Source organism: Tachyglossus aculeatus, chromosome 9, assembly GCF_015852505.1.
Source record: "Tachyglossus aculeatus isolate mTacAcu1 chromosome 9, mTacAcu1.pri, whole genome shotgun sequence".
NCBI lineage: Eukaryota > Metazoa > Chordata > Mammalia > Monotremata > Tachyglossidae > Tachyglossus > Tachyglossus aculeatus.
The window spans coordinates 41683878-41697140 of record NC_052074.1 but is presented as its reverse complement, the minus strand read 5'-3'; positions in this window follow the sequence as shown (position 1 = coordinate 41697140).

The following is a 13263-nucleotide window of genomic DNA, read 5'->3' as shown; positions in this document are numbered from 1 at the left end:
GAAGTCCAAGTTGGCAACATAGAGAGACGGTCCCTACCCAACAGTGGGTATTTATTGAGCGCTTACTGTGTGCAGGGCACTGGACTAAGCGCTTGGGAAGTCCAAGTCGGCAACATATAGAGACGGGCCCTACCCAACAGTGGACTGAGCGCTTACTGTGTGCAGAGCACTGGACTAAGCGCTTGGGAAGTACAATTCGGTAACATATAGACGCGGTCCCTACCCAACAGCGGGTATTTATTGAGCGCTTACTGTGTGCAGAGCACTGTACTAAGTGCTTGGGAAGTCCAAGTTGGCTACATATAGAGACGGGCCCTACCCAATAGTGGGCTGAGTGCATACTGTGTGCAGAGCACTGTACTAAGCGCTTGGGAAGTACAAGTTGGCAACATATAGAGATGGTCCCTACCCAACAGCGGGTATTTATTGAGCACTTACTATGTGCAGAGCACTATACTAAGTGCTTGGGAAGTCCAAGTCGGCAACATCTAGAGACCGTCCCTACCCAACAGCAGGCTCACAGTCTAGAAGGGGGAGACAGACAAGAAAACAAAACATTTTAACAAAATTAAATAAATAGAATAAATATGTACAAATAAAATTAATAAATAAATAGAGCAATCATTCATTCAGTCGTATTTATTGAGCACTGACTGGGTGCAGAGCACTGTGCTAAGCGCTTGGGAAGTCCAATTAGGCAACAGAGACAATAATAATGATAGCATTTATTAAGCGCTTACGATGTGCAAAGCATAAGCGCTGGGGAGGTTACAAGGTGATCAGGTTGTCCCCAGGGGGGCTCACAGTCTTCATCCCCATTTTACGGATGAGGGAACTGAGGCCCACAGAAGTGAAGTGACTTGCCCAAAGTCACCAAGCTGACAAGTGGCAGAGCCGGGATTTGAACCCATGACCTCTGACTCCAAAGCCTGGGCTCTTTCCACTGAGCCACGCTGCTTCTCTGGCAATCCCTGCCCAACAACGGGCTCCCTGTCTAGAAGGGGGAGACAGGCGTCAAAACCGTCATTCCTATTTATTGAGCGCTTACTGTGTGCAGAGCACTGTGATAAGCACTTGGGAAGTCCAATTAGGCAACAGATAGAGACGGTCCCTGCCCAACAAAGGCTCACAGTCTAGAAGGGGGGACACAGACAACAAAACATGGAGACAGGCGTCAAAACCATCATTCCTATTTATTGAGCGCTTCCTTCCTTCATTCATTCGCTCAGTCGTATTTATGGAGCACTGGCTGGGTGCAGAGCACTGTGCTAAACGCTTGGGGAGTCCAGTTAGGCAACAGAGAGAGACAATCCCTGCTCAACAACGGGCTCCCATTCTAGAAGGGGGAGACAGACAACAAAACACGGAGACAGGTGTCAAAACTGCCATTCCTATTTATTGAGCGCTTCCTTCCTTCGTTCATTTGCTCAGTCGTATTTAGGGAGCGCTGATGGGGTGCAGAGCACTGTGCTAAACGCTTGGGAAGCCCAGTTAGGCAACAGAGAGAGAAAATCCCTACCCAACAACGGGCTCACAGTGTAAAAGGGGGAGACAGACAACAAGACATGAAGACAGGTGTCAAAACCATCGTTCCTATTTAGTGAGCGCTTCCTTCCTTCGTTCATTCGCTCAGTCGTATTTATGGAGCGCTGATTGGGTGCAGAGCACTGTGATAAACGCTTGGGAAGTCCAATTAGGCAACAGAGAGAGACAATCCCTGCTCAACAGGCTCCCATTCTAGAAGGGGGAGACAGACAACAAGACATGGAGACGTGTCTAAACCATCATTCCTATTTATTGAGCGCTTCCTTCCTTTGTTCATTCGCTCAGTCGTATTTAGGGAGCACTGATTGGGTGCAGAGCACTGTGCTAAACACTTGGGGAGTCCAGTTAGGCAACAGAGAGAGAAAATCCCCACCCAACAACGGGCTCACAGTGTAAAAGGGGGAGACAGACAACAAGACATGAAGACAGGTGTCAAAACCATCGTTCCTATTTATTGAGCGCTTCCTTCCTTAGTTCATTCACTCAGTTGTATTTAGGGAGCACTGACTGGGTGCAGAGCACTGTGATAAACGCTTGGGGAGTCCAATTAGGCAACAGAGAGAGACAATCCCTACCCAACAATGGGCTCACAGTCTAGAAGAGGGAGACAGACAACAAGACATGGAGACAGGTGTCAAAACCATCATTCGTATTTATTGAGCGCTTCCTTCCTTCGTTCATTCGCTCAGTCGTATTTAGGGAGCGCTGATTGGGTGCAGAGCACTGTGCTAAACGCTTGGGAAGTCCAATTAGGCAACAGAGAGAGACAATCCCTGCTCAACAACGGGCTCCCATTCTAGAAGGGGGAGACAGACAACAAAACACGGAGACAGGTGTCAAAACCGCCATTCCTGTTTATTGAGCACTTCCTTCCTTCGTTCATTCGCTCAGCCGTATTTAGGGAGCGCTGACTGGGTGCAGAGCACTGTGCTAAACGCTTGGGAAGTCCAGTTAGGCAACAGAGAGAGAAAATCCCTACCCAACAACGGGCTCACAGTGTAAAAGGGGGAGACAGACAACAAGACATGAAGACAGGTGTCAAAACCATCGTTCCTATTTAGTGAGCGCTTCCTTCCTTCGTTCATTCGCTCAGTCGTATTTATGGAGCGCTGATTGGGTGCAGAGCACTGTGATAAACGCTTGGGAAGTCCAATTAGGCAACAGAGGAGACAATCCCTGCTCAACAGGCTCCCATTCTAGAAGGGGGAGACAGACAACAAGACATGGAGACGTGTCTAAACCATCATTCCTATTTATTGAGCGCTTCCTTCCTTTGTTCATTCGCTCAGTCGTATTTAGGGAGCACTGATTGGGTGCAGAGCACTGTGCTAAATGCTTGGGGAGTCCAGTTAGGCAACAGAGAGAGAAAATCCCTACCCAACAACGGGCTCACAGTGTAAAAGGGGGAGACAGACAACAAGACATGAAGACAGGTGTCAAAACCATCGTTCCTATTTATTGAGCGCTTCCTTCCTTTGTTCATTCGCTCAGTCGTATTTAGGGAGCACTGACTGGGTGCAGAGCACTGTGCTAAACGCTTGGGAAGTCCAGTTAGGCAACAGAGAGAGAAAATCCCTACCCAACAATGGGCTCACAGTCTAGAAGGGGGAGACGGACAACAAAACACGGAGACAGGTGTTAAAACCGCCATTCCTATTTATTGAGCGCTTCCTTCCTTTGTTCATTCGCTCAGCCGTATTTAGGGAGCGCTGACTGGGTGCAGAGCACTGTACTAGGCGCTTGGGAAGTCCAGTTAGGCAACAGAGAGAGAAAATCCCTACCCAATAATGGGCTCACAGTCTAAAAGGGGGAGACAGACAACAAGACATGGAGACAGGTGTCAAAACCATCGTTCCTATTTATTGAGCGCTTCCTTCATTCATTCGCTCAGTCGTATTTAGGGAGCGCTGATTGGGTGCAGAGCACTGTGATAAACGCTTGGGAAGTCCAATTAGGCAACAAAGAGAGACAATCCCTGCTCAACAACGGGCTCCCATTCTTGAAGGGGGAGACAGACAACAAAACACGGAGACAGGTGTCAAAACCGCCATTCCTATTTATTGAGCACTTCCTTCCTTAGTTCATTCTACTCAGTTGTATTTAGGGAGCACTGACTGGGTGCAGAGCACTGTATTAAGCGCTTGGGAAGTCCAATGAGGCAACAGAGCGAGAAAATCCCTACCCAACAACAGGCTCACAGTCTAGAAGGGGGGAGACAGAACAACACAGAACAGGTAGACAGGCCTCAATTCCATCAGAATAAAGAGAATTATAGTTGTAGACACATGATAGTAATAATAATGATGGCATTTGTCAAGCAGAGAAGCAGCGTGGCTCAGTGGAAAGAGCCTGGGCTTTGGAGTCAGAGGTCATGGGTTCAAATCCCAGCTCTGCCAGTTGTCAGCTGAGTGACTTTGGGCAAGTCACTTCACTTCTCTCTGCCTCAGTTCCCTCATCTGTCAAATGGGGATTAAGATTGTGAGCCCCACATGGGACAACCTGATCACTTTGTAAACTCTCCAGCGCTTAGAACAGTGCTTTGCAAATAGTAAGCGCTTAACAAATACCATTATTATTATTAATTATTATTATTCTTATTATCCCACAGCAGTAAGGCAAAAGGATCAGAAAAAAGAAAAAGGGATGGGAGAAACCGGTCCAGAAACTAAAACCCTGAACTCTGGTCAGAAAATAGGGGAAGCAGCATGGCTCAGTGGAAAGAGCCCGGGCTTTGGAGTCAGAGGTCATGGGTTCAAATCCCCGCTCTGCCAATTGTCAGCTGGGTGACTTTGAACAAGTCACTTCTCTGAGCCTCAGTTAGCTCATCTGTACAATGGGGATTAAGACTGTGAGCCCCACGTGGGACAACCTGATCACTTTGTAAACTGAACAGTGCTTTGCACATAGTAAGTGCTTAACAAATACCATCATCATTATTATTATTATTATTATCCCACAACAGTAAGGCAAAGGGATCAGAAAAAAAAGAGAAAGGGGTGGGAGAAAGCGGTCCAGAGACTAAAACCCTGAACTCTGGTCAGAAAATCTCAGCAGCCATCTGGTTTCTCTTTGGGAATTTCATATCTGCCCACTTCCTCCTCCGTTCCCCTCCTTCTTCCCTGCCAGTTCCCGGTCCGGGTGGGAACCAAGATAGCAGGCCCCAGAGTTGGTTTTTGTTTTCTCTCCTCCGTCTCATTTCCTCTCAGCCCTCACCCCCGGCCCACCCTAGATCACCAGTCACGCTGCCTGCTCCAAGCCAAACCTCAGGCAGAAAGAAGTCAAAGAGGTCGGGAGGGAGGTGAGACATAATAATAATGATAATAATAATAATAATAATAATAATAATAATAATAATGACGGCATTTATTAAGCGCTTACTATGTGCCAAGCACTGGGGAGGTTACAAGGTGATCAGGTTGTCCCATGGAGGGCTCCCAGTCTTCATCCCCCTTGCTCCTTCCCCTATTTTCTGACCAGAGTTCAGGGTTTTAGTTTCTGGACCGGTTTCTCCCACCCCTTTTTCTTTTTTTCTGATCCCTTTGCCTTACTGTTGTGGGATAATGATAATAATAATAATAATAATAATAATAATAATAATAATAATAATAGTGGTATTTGTTAAGCGCTTACTATGTGCAAAGCACTGTTCAGTTTACCAAGTGATCAGGTTGTCCCACGTGGGGCTCACAGTCTTAATCCCCATTTTACAGATGAGGGAACTGAGGCCCAGAGAAGTGAAGCGACTTGCCCAAAGTCACACAGCTGACAATTGGCAGAGCCAGGATTTGAACCCATGACCTCTGACTCTAAAGCCCGGGCTCTTTCCACTGAGCCACGCTGCTTCCCCTATTTATTGACCAGAGTTCAGGGTTTTAGTTTCTGGACTGGTTTCTCCCACCCCTTTTTCTTGTTTTCTGACCCCTTTGCCTTACTGTGGGATGGGTCAGGGGTCATGGAAATTCATTCAGTCGTATTTATTGAGCACTCGCGGATGAGAAAGGGGGGAAAAAAGGAAAGAAGGCTGGAAGATGAGTTGGAAAAAATTGAGGGTGGGGGTGGAAATTGGATCTAGTATTGGGCCTGATCCCTGATTGTGATGATAGGAATGTGGTATAAAGAAGAGAAATTCATTCAGTCATATTTATTGAGCACTCACGGATGAGAAAGGGGGGAAAAAAGGAAGAAGGCTGGAAGATGAGTTGGAAAAAATTGAGGGTGGGGGGCGGAAAGTGGATTTAGTATTTGGCCTGATCTCTGATTGTGATGATAGGAATGTGGTATAAAAAGAGAAATTCATTGTCGTATTTATTGAGCACTCACGGATGAGAAAGGGGGGAAAAAAGGCTGGAAGATGAGTTGGAAAAAATAGAGGGTGGGGGGCGGAAATTGGATCTAGTATTGGGCCTGATCCCTGACTGTGATGATAGGAATGTGGTATAAAGAAGAGAAATTCATTCAGTCGTATTTATTGAGCACTCACAGATGAGAAAGGGGGGAAGAAAGGCTGGAAGATGAGTTGGAAAAAATTGAGGGTGGGGGGCAGAAATTGGATCTAGTATTGGGCCTGATCCCTGACTGTGATGATAGGAATGTGGTGTAAAGAAGAGAAATTCATTCAGTCATATTTATTGAGCACTCACTGGGTGCAGAGCACTGTACTAAGCGCTGACAGGACGTCATCCGAGGGTTTTAACTGGATGTCGAAGGTTCGTTCACCTAATGGTTAGGATGTGAGCCCGGGGACCGTCTCTATATGTTGCCAACTTGTACTTCCCAAGTGCTCAGTACAGTGCTCTGCACATAATAAGCGCTCAATAAATATGATTGAATGAATGAATGAATGATTAAAAATTTGGCCAGCAGAAACTAAGGTGGTGTCAGTAACAATTCCCAACTAGGGGGAATAAATTCTCCCCAGTAGATTGAAGAAGCCTGTAAAGGAACAGGATCGTTTGAGTGTTCTCACTTCCCCCACTGGGATTTTAATGAAATAATTCCCTCACACCTATACTTTCAAAATCAATGGATTGAAGGGATGGTAAGCGCAACTGTGAAGGAGGTTTTGTTGTTATTGATTTCTTTCTCACTCACTCCCACCGACAGATGGCTATGCTTTTGACAGGCTGTAAAAAGAACAGTAGCATCTTAGTTTTTTCCGGGAGGGGAGTGTACTTAGCACCTATGCCTACTATGTACTAAACATTGAGTTAGATAAGAGACACTCAGAGCAGACTCAATTCTAGCCCCGCATGGGGATTCACAATCTGAGAGGGAAATCAATCAATCAGTCATATTGATTGAGCGCTTACTGTGTGCAGAGCACTGTACTAAGCGCTTGGGAAGTACAAGGGAAAGGGAAGTACAAGGGAAAGAGAGAGGAGGTGACTTATTACCATTTTACAACTGAGGTAACTGAGGCCCAGGAAGTTCTCCCCCTTCTAGACTGTGAGCTCGCTGTTGCGTAGGGACCGCTCTATATGTTGCCAACTCGGACTTCCCAAGCGCTTAGTACAGTGCTCTGCACACAGTAAGCGCTCAATAAATACGATTGATTGATTGATTGATTGATTGATTTAAGTGACTTGGCCAAGGTCATTTAGTCGGCCCTTAGAATAGCGCTTGGCACATAGAGAAGCAGCGTGGCTCAGCGGAAAGAGCCCGGGCTTGGGAGCCAGAGGTCGTGGGTTCTAATCCCGCCTCCGCCACTTGTCAGCTGTGTGACTTTGGGCAAGTCACTTCACTTCTCTGGGCCTCAGTTCCCTCATCTGTAAAAGGAGGATTAGGACTGTGAGCCCCCCGTGGGACAACCTGATCACCTTGTATCCCCCCCAGCACTTAGAACAGTGCTTTGCACATAGTAAGTGCTTAACAAATGCCATTATATGCATTCCTTCATTCAATCGTATTTATTGAGCACTTACTGTGTGCCGAGCACTGGACTAAGCGCTTGGGAAGGACAAGTCGGCGACATATAGGGACGGTCCTTAACCAACAACGGGCTCACAGTCTAGAAGGGGGAGACAGGCAACGAAACAAAACAGGTGGACAGGTGTCAAGTCGTCAGAATAAATAGAATTAAAGCTAAATAATAATAATAATAATAATGATGGCATATTAAGCGCTTACTATGTGCAAAGCACCGTTCTAAGCGCTGGGAGGGTTACAAGGTGACCTTGTAGATGCACATCATTAACAAAATCAATAGAATAGTAAATATGTCCAAGTAAAATAGAGTAATAAATCTGTGCAAACATAGATACAGGTGCTGTGGGGAGGGGAAGGAGGTAGGGCTGGGGGGATGGGGAGGAGGAGAGGATAAAGGGGGCTCAGTCTGGGAAGGCCTCTTGGAGGAGGTGAGAGTAAGCATTTAACAAATACCATTATTATTATTATTATTATTATTATTATTATTATTATTATTATTATTATTATAGTAGAGCTGAGGCTAGAACTGACTCTCCTGACTTGTGGATTTCTCTGTGGTGGCGGTCACGGGAGGTTGAGTTGTTTTCTCTCGTATCAGTTCCGGGCTCAAGATCAATCAATCAATCGTATTTATTGAGCGCTTACTGTGTGCAGAGCACTGTACTGAGCGCTTGGGAAGTACAAGTTGGCAACATATAGAGACGGTCCCTACCCAACAGTGGGCTCACAGTCTAAAAGATGCAGTTCTGTCTCTCAGAAAGAAGAGTTGGATTGAAAAATGAGCAAACACACCCAATTCCGCTGCTCGTGGGCAGGAATGGTGTCTACCAACTCCACTTGGCTTAGTGGATAAAGCCGAGGCTTGACAGTCTGAAGGACCTGGGTTCTAATCCTGCCTCTGCCATGTCTGCTATGTGACCTTGGGCAAGTCATTCAACTTTTCTGGGCCTCAGTCACCTCATCTGTACAAGAGGGATAAGAGTGTGAGTCCCAGGTGGGACAGGGATTGTGCCCAACCTGATTATCTTCTGTCTGCCCCAGCGCTCAGAATAATAATAATAATAATGATGGCATTTGTTAAGCACTTACTATGTTCAAAGCACTGTTCTAAGCACTGTGGGGGGCTACAAGGTGATCAGGTTGTCCCACCTGGGGCTCACAGTCTTAATCCCCATTTTACAGATGAGGGAACTGAGGCTCCGAGACGTTAAGTGACTTTCCCAAGGTCAGAACAGTGTTTGGCACGTAGTAAGCGCTCAACAAGTACCATAGTTATTACCGTTATTAATAACCCAAGCATTCAGTACAGTACTCTGCGAACAGTAAGCACTCAATAAATACCACTGACTGGTGGATTCATTTTGCATTTTGCCTAGAGAGAGGGCAGAATGAGGGCAGCGTCGAGCGAGGAGCAGCAGCGTGGCTCAGTGGAAAGAGCCCGGGCTTTGGAGTCAGAGGTCATGGGTTCAAATCCCGGCTCTGCCAATTGTCAGCTGTGTGACTTTGGGCAAGTCACTTCACTTCTCTGGGCCTCAGTTCCCTCATCTGTAAAATGGGGATTAAGACTGTGAGCCCCCCGTGGGACAACCTGATCACCTTGTATCCCCCCCCAGCACTTAGAACAGTGCTTGGCACATAGTAAGCGCTTAATAAATGCCATCATCATTATTATTATTATTATTAATGAGGAGAACAGAATTCCAAAGCCACGAAACGGTCTGGATCAGGGACAAAGTTGTGTCCTGGGTTTGCTGTATAATGCTGAGTGTGGAAATTCCTTCCTTCATTCATTCATTCAATCGTATTTATTGAGCACTTACTGTGTGCAGAGCACTGTACTAAGCGCTTGGGAAGTCCAAGTTGGCAACATATAGAGACGGTCCCTACCCAACAGCGGGCTCACCGTCTAGAAGGGGGAGACAGACAACAAGACAAAACATATTAACATAATAAAATAAATAGAATGAATACACAGCACAGTAAAAAATACTACTAATTGACTGATTGATTGATTAATTAACCTAATAAGCCAATTTATCCAAAACATATTAACAAAATCATCATCATCATCATCATTGATCATCATCAATCGTATTTATTGAGCGCTTACTGTGTGCAGAGCACTGTACTAAGCACTTGGGAAGTACAAGTTGGCAACATATGGAGACAGTCCCTACCCAACAGTGGACTCACAGTCTAAAAGAATAAAATGAATAGAATAAATACACAGCACAGTAAAAATACTACTGATTGACTGATTGATTGATTAATTAACCTAATAAGCCAATTTATCCACATAGGCCTGTTTTGATCTCTGAGATAATAATAATAATGGCATTTATTAAGTGCTTACTATGTGCACAGCACTGTTCTAAGCTCTGGGGAGGTTACAAGGTGATCAGGTTGTCCCATGGGGGGCTCACAGTCTTCATCCCCATTTTACAGATGAGGGAACTGAGGCCCAGAGAAGTGAAGTGACTTTCCCAAAGTTACACAGCTGACAATTGGCGGAGCCGGGATTTGAACCCCTGACGTCTGACTCCAAAGCCCGGGCTCTTTCCACTGAGCCACGCTGCTTCCCCTAAAATCCAAGATCTCCTGATGTACTTGAGGTGATTTGAACCGGCATAAAAAATTGCACTGTTTTATAAAAATCTCCTTTAGAACACAACATTTTGAGCCAATAATCGAACGCTTTGCACCTACAAGAGTAGAAATGAACCGACTTTCAGGGTTGTCGAAGGATTATTCGCGAAAGGTTTCAGGCATTTAATGAATGAAGGGCATTTGGAAAGTGTCGCTTTGCCATTTTGGTCGGCAAGCTTTGCGAGGACACTCGGTCCTCCCAGGTTGTGGATGTTATGTTCTCGACAAACTGCATTTAGGAAATCTCCCATCCCGGGGCCTGCGCTTCCGTCAGCCCCAAATTCAGTTGCAAAACCATTTCTCCCGACACCACACTCCTTTCCCTTTAAGCACGTTACTGGAAAAATGTTCTCTAATTCATCACCGGCATTCTGGCCAAAATAAGTAGCGAAAAATGTGCTTTCTAAAACTGAGCATTTGGGGGCTTTTTTAAGCGTTAGAGGAAGTGGGCAGATCTTAGCGATCTGTTCATTCTGCTTTCTTAACCGTATGGTGAATGTAATAATAATAATAATGATGACATTTATTGAGCGTTGACTATGTGCAAAGCACCATTCTAAGAGCTGGGGAGGTTACAAGGTGATCAGGTTGTCCCACGGGGGGCTCACAGTCTTCATCCTCATTTTCCAGATGAGGCCACTGAGAAGTGAAGTGACTTGCCCAAAGTCACCCAGCTGACAAGGGATGGAGCCAGGATTAGAACCCATGACCTCTGACTCCAAAGCCCGGGCTCTTTCCACTGACCCACGCTGCTTCTCTAACATAGGATCTCATGTGTGAGAAGCGGTGTGGCTCAATGGAAAGAGTGCGGGCTTTGGAGTCAGAGGTCATGGGTTCAAATCCCAGCTCCGCCAATTGTCAGCTGTGTGACTTTGGGCAAGTCACTTCACTTCTCTGAGCCTCTGTTACCTCATCTGTAAAATGGGGATTAAGACTGTGAGCCCCCCGTGGGACAACCTGATCACCTTGTAACCTCCCTAGCATTTAGAACAGTGCTTTGCACATAGTAAGTGCTTAATAAATGCCATTATTATTATTATTATTGTACGAGACAAGGCTGTCTTCTAACACAGGTCCTCTAATTTCCAGGCCCGGGCTCTTTCCACCAAGCCATGCTGCTGCCAGGACACTTCCACACAGAAAAACAGCGTGGCTCAGTGGAAAGAGCGTGGGCTTTGGAGTCAGAGGTCATGGGTTCAAATCCCTGCTCGCCAATTGTCAGCTGGGTGACTTTGGGCAAGTCACTTAACTTCTCTGGGCCTCAGTGACCTCATCTGTAAAATGGGGATTAAGACTGTGAGCCCCCCGTGGGACAACCTGATCACCTTGCAACCTCCCTAGTGCTTAGAACAGTGCTTTGCACATAGTAAGCACTTAATAAATGCCATTATTATTATTATTATTATTGTATGAGACAAGGCTGTCTTCTAACACAGGTCCTCTAATTTCCAGGCCCGGGCTCTTTCCACCAAGCCATACTGCTGCCAGGACACTTCCACACTGACAAACAGCGTGTCTCAGTGGAAAGAGCCCGGGCTTTGGAGTCAGAGGTCATGGGTTCAAATCCCGGCTCCGCCAATTGTCAGCTGTGTGACTTTGGGCAAGTCACTTCACTTCTCTGGGCCTTGGTTCCCCCATCTGTAAAATGGGGATGAAGACTGTGAGCCCTCCCGTGGGACAACCGGATCACTTTGTACTAAGCGCTTGGGAAGTACAAGTCGGCAACAGATAGGGACGGTCCTTTCCCAACAACAGGTAAGAGTCCTAACATTGATGGGTGGGAGAGGGGCTTGAGGGAGGAGAGAAAACCTGTGGTCTCCTGGAGGTTTTCATTTTATTGAGTTTTTTTGAAATTTTCCTTTCTCGTACTCTTAGGCAGAGGGAGGAGTGAGGTACCGATAATGAATACACTGCAGACGTAAATACGTGGCACGAGTGGAATGTGTAGACGACTGAATATCTGCCCAACAGACGTTCCTGGATCGAGGTTTCCAAATCTCCCACTGAACGTCATCCCGAAGAGCCTGGTTCGTTTGAAGTAGAGGAGGGTCAAGAATTAGCGCGTGGGCCCATTACCTCTGTAGCTCTGGTTTAGGAACTCTGTGGAATTTGACAAGTTGCCCAAAAGAGATACCAGACACAAATTGCTTGAAAGATCCCATAGCACTGCGTTAAAAAAAATCCATATTGAGGTGTCTGTGTGTGTGTGAGAGAGAGTACAGTGCTCTGCACACCGTAAGTGCTCAATAAATACATTTGAATGAATGAATCTATTCCTAAAAACAGGCCATCACCAACTTAGATGCAAAAGAAAAATGGAATTTGACAAGTTGCTCAAAAGAGATATCAGACAAAAATTGCTTGAAAGATCCCATAGCACTGCGTTAAAAAAAATCCATATTGGGGTGTCTCTGTGTGTGTGTGAGAGTACAGTGCTCTGCACACCGTAAGCACTCAATAAATACGTTTGAATGAATGAGTCCATTCCTGAAAACAGGCCATCAACAACTTAGATGCAAAAGAAAAATGGAATTTGACAAGTTGCCCAAAAGAGATATCATACACAAATTGCTTGAAATATCCCATAGCACTGTGTTAAACAAAATCCATATTGGGATGTCTGTGTGTGTCTGTGAGAGTACAGTGCTCTGCACACCATAAAGCGCTCAATAAATACGTTTGAATGAATGAGTCCATTCCTAAAAACAGGCCATCACCAACCTAGATGCAAAAGAAAAATGGAATTTGACAAGTTGCCCAAAAGAGATATCAGACACAAATTGCTTGAAAGATCCCATAGCACTGCGTTAAACAACATCCATATTGGGGTGTCTCTGTGTGTGTGAGAGTCCAGTGCTCTGCACACCGTAAGCGCTCAATAAATACGTTTGAATGAATGAGTCTATTCCTGAAAACAGGCCATCACCAACTTAGATGCAAAAGAAAAATGGAATTTGACAAGTTGCCCAACAGAGATATCAGACACAAATCGCTTGAAAGATCCCATAGCACTGCGTTAAACAAAATCCATATTGGGGTGTCTCTGTGTGTGTGTGTGAGAGTACAGTGCTCTGCACACCGTAAGCGCTCAATAAATACGTTTGAATGAATGAGTCCATTCCTGAAAACAGGCCATCACCAAGTTAC